Below are 8,029 nucleotides of genomic sequence, written 5' to 3' on the forward strand. Positions count from 1 at the left end.
GGCAGGGTTCACACCTGCGTGGGGAAGCCGCAATGGATTTCAAGTCCATCGCATCAACCACTCGGCCCACGATTCAGTACCACACTGACAGTTTGACTTCCCAGGTCTGTCTGCCTGTGGAGCTGAGAAAGAGTGAATCATCGCAGAGTTTGTTTGACTCCAATCACTTCGCAGTGATTCGAAAGGGTTAATTATCTGCACATGGTGTTTGCAGATATTTCGGTGTTTCTCCCGAAAAGATGAAATGAACTTTCAGTGAGAAATTGCAGGAGGAACTCAGCAGGGCAGGCAACATCTGTGGAAAGAGAATCAGAGGCAACATGTCAGAATTTTGTTTGCTCCGACAGGTACTGTCAAACCTGTTGATTTTCTGTTTGGGTCTCGTCTTCTCAGCATACGCAGTCCCTTAGGTAAGACATGGAGTCAACTCGCAACCCCCCTGTGTGGAGAAGATCTCCGTTTGGGGAACATTCTCCTGACCCCATTAAAAGCGCACAGCTTCGAAGCCAAAGGAGAGCAGCGAACACACCGCCCCTGGGTGGGTTCGAACCACCAACCTTTCAGTTAACAGCCAAACGCGCTGACCAATTGCGCCACAGAGACAGGCGCAGGTGGGGGCGGCACCATCGCTTAGTGATTTTATAATTCAGCCTCCCCGCCAAGAATTACAATTGTCGTCTATCAGTTTAACTTTTCCATAATCAAGCCTGGGAGATGCATTCTGGAGATACCGGGGGCTGTCTGCAGACACATCCATGTCACGAGGAACTAGCTTTCTTACTCCGGGGCCGTCGCCCTTCGAGCCTTCCAGTGTTTTGCCTGTTCCCGAGTACTCTCATTGGCTCGGAGGCGAGAAGGGGTTTGGATTCCTGATGTACACGAACGACAATTCTTTCAATGTCTCAGATCAGTTCGTGTGCCGAGAACATCAGAATCAACCTCCCGGCCTCTTCAACAAGGGGACGGTGTCTGGACTATCGGACAGGTCGTCTTTCATTCTCCTCCAAATCCGCTTCCCAAAGTGTTTCTAAAGGTTCACAAAGCTGGAGACTGGGATTTCTGTTTTGCTTCATGAACATTTGAACATTTTTCCATTTCCTAACTGACAATATTTTGCCAAAATCTCTTCCCAATTGTACGCCTTGTCTCATGTCCAGGGATGAGGAATTTCCATTTTGGGGAGACATTCCCAATGTTGAGAATGTTCGCTTTGGAGCAAACAAGGATAACTGGAGATTTCCTGGGGCTGTTGGTAATGATGGTAGAAGAAGCGGTGGGAATGGGCAGATTAATGATCAGAAGAACCAATTGCCACTGACCAGAGTCAGTTACCAGAGGACAGGGATTGAAGTTCTTGAATGAAAAGCAGCACTTGTGCCTAATAAACACAGAGAATACTGCAGAAAGCCAACAGGTCGAGCAGCATCTGTGGAAAGGTAAACAGAGCTGACGTTGTGAGTCTGATACGTTGTTTGTTCAGAACCCGAGTTTCCTGCATGGCAATCAATTCCCAGACATGAGAAAACGGGTCTTTATTGAGACGGGTTTTGTGAAGATTGAGCGATAATGCAACCAACAGGAAGTTATTTAAAATCGCCAGCGAAGAAAGCATAGTCAGCAGGTTACCACCCTGGGCGGGGAGACCCAAATGATCTCTACGCCAACACCTTAAGTGTTCGGCCACAACTACACGCCCAAAGTTGAGGTCTAAACTTTCTCATGGAATAGTTCTAACAGGAAAGGTGAGTATTGGGCTTGTCCTGTCCGCGCCATAGCCCCAACGTTTCCTGTTCCCCTGGATTTGATCAGGACAGAGGAGGCTGATGGGAGATCGAATTGAACTACACACATTGATGAGAGATAGAGCGGGAGGGAAGGATCCATTCCCATGCGTAGAGAGATTAATAATCAGGGCCGAAAATAAGGAGCCACTTCAAGAAATTTGGGGTTCATTCAGCAAAGCTAATGTAGAACTGTTCACAGAAAATTGTGATGAAAGTCTCTCGAGTTATTTTGATGAGAAGTGTTGATGATGCTAATACAATCGATAGGATGAACGTAGATTGGTCAATGTATTTGGTAACAGTTCTGTTCTAGCCCTGTGAGCGAAACCTGGATCCGAAGGAGTATAAGGGACATTAACAACATCGATCTGAAATTGGACACGTGACAAGGAACAGAGCCATCATTAACAGTTGGCTTTTGAACTGGAGAGGGTTTCTCGTGAAATTAGCTTGAGGCTTGAGGTATGCAAGGTCAAGATAATTTAGGTAAAACATGGAAACACTATCCTCATTAGCAGACAGTGAAAGGATTACAAGACACAAATTAAACATTTTCGACAAGTGATACAGGGGACTGGGAAGATAAGTATTAGAAACTGGCAACAACAAAGTTCTGCAGCACAACACTGACATTCAAAGACCGAAAACATCCAGGTCCTGATTAATCAGATGGCATTGTGGTGCTATTCTGCAAAACATCTACTTGCAATGTCCTACAAAAGAGTGACAAAACCCATCGCTGTCAGCCTAGGATAGAAAATCCGAAGGGATGATCGTTTGCTGATTTTCTGAAGATTCACAGAGCTTAGAAGGGGTTTTGGTGATTGTTTCTTTTCCACTCCCAGGAGCCGCAGTGGTTGAGGCGTTGAGTTGGGGAGAATAAGATGTGCCCGTAAACAGCGTGTGGGGCGATTTCAGCTTCCCCTCATCTGACTGCGCTGTGAGTTGACTCAGATGTTCTCAGGGACATTTACTGACGCGAGACAGTGTAAGGATTCTCATTCCCGCAGATCGGGAATTCAAACCGTATGCCGGCTTCAGGACAATGAGAAAGATTAATTGGGGTGTGTGAAGAAGCTGTGAGCTGCATTTCAAACAGGTAGGTGGAGTTTCGTGCGCCAGTCCCTGTGCGCATCCAACGCCACCATGCTGCAGAGTTCTGACGTTAACACGGACATGCGCAGCAATGGGAACATTCACAAGGTGAACAACCAAATATAATCACCGTCACTGATTCCCTTCCACAGGCCCAACTTTGTGAAGCAGTATCTTTCACTGGCAAAGGAAACGCCTTTGTCCACAGGTACCTGCTTCATTTCGATCACGATTTCAAGCCCCTCACTCTTCTAGTCTCATTTCCAAACACTTTGCTCATAGCCTCCAAAGAAGCTCTGAGGGTATCTGCTTGTTCCACCCGAACAGGCAGTGGGTTGCAGATTCCCACCAGTCCCAATTTGAGTGAAATGTTTTTCCCCCTCCACTGATTTGAATCTTAAAGAAGAAGCGGGGGAGCAAACTCCCTTTCTTTTCGACGACACTTCTCATTTTGTACTCGGCAGGGTTCACACCTGCGTGGGGAAGCCGCAATGGATTTCAAGTCCATCGCATCAACCACTCGGCCCACGATTCAGTACCACACTGACAGTTTGACTTCCCAGGTCTGTCTGCCTGTGGAGCTGAGAAAGAGTGAATCATCGCAGAGTTTGTTTGACTCCAATCACTTCGCAGTGATTCGAAAGGGTTAAATATCTGCACATGGTGTTTGCAGATATTTCGGTGTTTCTCCCGAAAAGATGAAATGAACTTTCAGTGAGAAATTGCAGGAGGAACTCAGCAGGGCAGGCAACATCTGTGGAAAGAGAATCAGAGGCAACATTTCAGAATTTTGTTTGCTCCGACAGGTACTGTCAAACCTGTTGATTTTCTGTTTGGGTCTCGTCTTCTCAGCAGATGCAGTCCCTTAGGTAAGACATGAAGTCAACTCGCAACCCCCCTGTGTGGAGAAGATTTCCGTTTGGGGAACATTCTCCTGACCCCATTAAAAGCGCACAGCTTCGAAGCCAAAGGAGAGCAGCGAACACACCGCCCCTGGGTGGGCTCGAACCACCAACCTTTCGATTAACAGCCGAACGCGCTGACCAATTGCGCCACAGAGACAGGTGCAGATGGGGGCGGCACCATCGCTTAGTGATTTTATAATTCAGCCTCCCCGCCAAGAATTACAATTGTCGTCTATCAGTTTAACTTTTCCATAATCAAGCCTGGGAGATGCATTCTGGAGATACCGGGGGCTGTCTGCAGACACATCCATGTCACGAGGAACTAGCTTTCTTACTCCGGGGCCGTCGCCCTTCGAGCCTTTCAGTGTTTTGCCTGTTCCCGAGTTCTCTCATTGGCTCGGAGGCGAGAAGGGGTTTGAATTCCTGATGTACACGAACGACAATTCTTTCAATGTCTCAGATCAGTTCGTGTGCCGAGAACATCAGAATCAACCTCCCGGCCTCTTCAACAAGGGGACGGTGTCTGGACTGTCGGACAGGTCATCTTTCATTCTCCTCTAAATCCGCTTCCCAAAGTGTTTTTAAAGGTTCACAAAGGTGGAGACTGGGATTTCTGTTTTGCTTCATGAACATTTGAACATTTTTCCATTTCCTAACTGACAATATTTTGCCAAAATCTCTTCCCAATTGTACGCCTTGTCTCATGTCCAGGGATGAGGAATTTCCATTTTGGGGAGACATTCCCAATGTTGAGAATGTTCGCTTTGGAGCAAACAAGGATAACTGGAGATTTCCTGGGGCTGTTGGTAATGATGGGAGAAGAAGCGTTGGGAATGGGCAGATTAATGATCAGAAGAACCAATTGCCACTGACCAGAGTCAGTTACCAGAGGACAGGGATTGAAGTTCTTGAATGAAAAGCAGCACTTGTGCCTAATAAACACAGAGAATACTGCAGAAAGCCAACGGGTCGAGCAGCATCTGTGGAAAGGTAAACAGAGCTGACGTTGTGAGTCTGATACGTTGTTTGTTCAGAACCCGAGTTTCCTGCATGGCAATCAATTCCCAGACATGAGAAAACGGGTCTTTATTGAGACGGGTTTTGTGAAGATTGAGCGATAATGCAACCAACAGGAAGTTATTTAAAATCGCCAGCGAAGAAAGCATAGCCAGCAGGTTAACACCCTGGGCGGGGAGCCCCAAATGATCTCTACGCCAACACCTTAAGTGTTCGGCCACAACTACACGCCCAAAGTTGAGGTCTAAACTTTCTCATGGAATAGTTCTAACAGGAAAGGTGAGTATTGGGCTTGTCCTGTCCGCGCCATAGTCCCAACGTTTCCTGTTCCCCTGGATTTGATCAGGACAGAGGAGGCTGATGGGAGATCGAATTGAACTACACACATTGATGAGAGATAGAGCGGCTGGGAAGGATCCATTCCCATGCGTAGAGAGATTAATAATCAGGGCCGAAAATAAGGAGCCACTTCAAGAAATTTGGGGTTCATTCAGCAAAGCTAATGTAGAACTGTTCACAGAATATTGTGATGAAAGTCTCTCGAGTTATTTTGATGAGAAGTGTTGATGATGCTAATACAATCGATAGGATGAACGTAGATTGGTCAATGTATTTGGTAACAGTTCTGTTCTAGCCCTGTGAGCGAAACCTGGATCCGAAGGAGTATAAGGGACATTAACAACATCGATCTGAAATTGGACACGTGACAAGGAACAGAGCCATCATTAACAGTTGGCTTTTGAACTGGAGAGGTTTTCTCGTGAAATTAGCTTCAGGCTTGAGGTATGCAAGGTCAAGATAATTTAGGTAAAACATGGAAACACTATCCTCATTAGCAGACAGTGAAAGGATTACAAGACACAAATTAAACATTTTCGACAAGTGATACAGGGAACTGGGAAGATAAGTATCAGAAATTGGCAACAACAAAGTTCTGCAGCACAACACTGACATTCAAAGACCGAAAACATCCAGGTCCTGATTAATCAGATGGCATTGTGGTGTTTTTCTGCAAAACATCTACTTGCAATGTCCTACAAAAGAGTGACAAAACCCATCGCTGTCAGCCTAGGATAGAAAATCCGAAGGGATGAATGTTTGCTGATTTTCTGAAGATTCACAGAGCTTAGACGGGGTTTTGGTGATTGTTTCTTTTCCACTCCCAGGAGCCGCAGTGGTTGAGGCGTTGAGTTGGGGAGAATAAAATGTGCCTGTAAACAGCGTGTGGGGCTATTTCAGCTTCCCCTCATCTGACTGCGCTGTGAGTTGACTCAGATGTTCTCAGGGACATTTACTGACGCGAGACAGTGTAAGGATTCTCATTCCCGCAGATCGGGAATTAAAACCGTATGCCGGCTTCAGGACAATGAGAAAGATTAATTGGGGTGTGTGAACAAGCTGTGAGCTGCATTTCAAACAGGTAGGTGGAGTTTGGTGCGCCAGTCCCTGTTCGCATCCAACGCCACCATGCTGCAGAGTTCTGACGCCAACACGGACATGCGCAGCAATGGGAACATTCACAAGGTGAACAACCAAAGATAATCACCGTCACTGATTCCCTTCCACAGGCCCAAATTTGTGAAGCAGTATCTTTCACTGGCAAAGGAAACGCCTTTGTCCACAGGTACCTGCTTCATTTCGATCACGATTTCAAGCCCCTCACTCTTCTAGTCTCATTTCCAAACACTTTGCTCATAGCCTCCAAAGAAGCTCTGAGGGTATCTGCTTGTTCCACCCGAACAGGCAGTGGGTTGCAGATTCCCATCAGTCCCAATTTGAGTGAAATATTTTTCCCCCTCCACTGATTTGAATCTTAAAGAATAGGCCGGAGAGCAAACTCCCTTTCTTTTCGACGACACTTCTCATTTTGTACTCGGCAGGGTTCACACCTGCGTTGGGAAGCCGCAATGGATTTCAAGTCCATCGCATTAACCACTCAGCCCACGAATACAGAACCACACTGACAGCTTCCTTCCCCTTGTCTGTCTGCCTGTGGAGCTGAGAAAGAGTGCATCATCGCAGAGTTTGTTTGACTCCAATCACGTCACAGTGATTCGAAAGGGTTATATATCTGCATACGGCGACTGCAGTTGTTTCATCCCAAAAGATGAAATGAACTTTCAGTAAAAAACAAAACTAGAAATTGCAGGAGAAACTGAGAAGGTCAGGCAACGTCTGTGGAAAGAGAATCAGCGACAACATTTCAGAATTTTGTTTTCTCTGACAGGTACTGTCAAACCTACCGAGTTTCTCTTTTGGTCTCGGCTTCTCAGCAGACGCAGTCCCTTACGTGAGACATTCATTCAATTCAGAAACCCCTTTGTGGAGAAGATTTCCGTTTGGGGAACATTTTCCTGACCCCATTAAAAGCGCACAGCTTCAGCATCCGGGCATGAGTGAGCTTGTGGCGCAACGGTAGCGCGTCTGACTCGAGATCCGAAAGTTGCATGTTTGAATCTCGAATGGCTCCGTAACGTCGACTCCTTACGTTTCAAATCACGAAAGGAGTCCGTTGACTCCGTCGTTTGGCCAAGTCTTGCCGTTTGCGTATAATGAATCTGCCTCTTTGTCAGTTTGGGATTTACTGACCCCAACCACTCCCCTTACAAACGCGTTCTTCGTAATGCCACTTTTGTTTCTTTTCCTCATGACTTTTAAACTCTGCCGAATCGTTGTCGATCCTTTCAGACGTGGGAACATTTTGACGACATTACTTTCTCTGTCTAGACTTTGCATGACTTGAAAAGCTTCAATCGGGCCAGATTTCAAACTTCTGTACTCCGAAGAGAGCTCTCCCAAATTTCCAATCGACCCTCATCGCTGACATCCCTCAAACACTGCACCACTCACGTCAACCTCTTCAACGCTATCTCCAATCATTTCACTTCGCTGCTTTCTGTCCCATTGGTTCTCCAGGGAGCCCAACCTCGTTTTACGAAGGTGCTTTTTGAGGAAATTAAACAGCACTTTCGCACAAGTCATGAAACGCGGGCTCCTCCGGGATTTGAACCCGGGATCTCTCGAACGCCTGCGTCAATGAATACCCAAAGCAAAAATCACACCCCGACACCAACGAGCCACACGACTAGCGCGCTGGCGCCCCTGCCCCCACCCTACCTCTTGAACCAGCTGAGTCTTGCTCAGAGGAAAGTCCAGTTGACATTGAACAGGCTGGAGCTGTTTTCTCTGGAACGTCGGAGGTTGAAGGGTGACTTTATGGAGGTTTAT

At 46.7% G+C, this 8,029-nt stretch overlaps 2 non-coding genes across 2 annotated transcripts; both read right to left on the reverse strand.

The window, feature by feature from the left end:
• Positions 1–529: 529 nt before the first annotated feature.
• Positions 530–603, reverse strand: trnan-guu (transfer RNA asparagine (anticodon GUU)). Its single transcript has one exon. It is a non-coding gene; the product is annotated as a tRNA-Asn (tRNA).
• A 3,264-nt stretch (positions 604–3,867) lies between these two features.
• On the reverse strand, positions 3,868–3,941 carry trnan-guu (transfer RNA asparagine (anticodon GUU)). The gene has a single exon. It is a non-coding gene; the product is annotated as a tRNA-Asn (tRNA).
• Between the last annotated feature and the right edge of the window lie 4,088 nt (positions 3,942–8,029).

Source organism: Chiloscyllium punctatum, chromosome 36 (assembly GCF_047496795.1).
Source record: "Chiloscyllium punctatum isolate Juve2018m chromosome 36, sChiPun1.3, whole genome shotgun sequence".
NCBI lineage: Eukaryota > Metazoa > Chordata > Chondrichthyes > Orectolobiformes > Hemiscylliidae > Chiloscyllium > Chiloscyllium punctatum.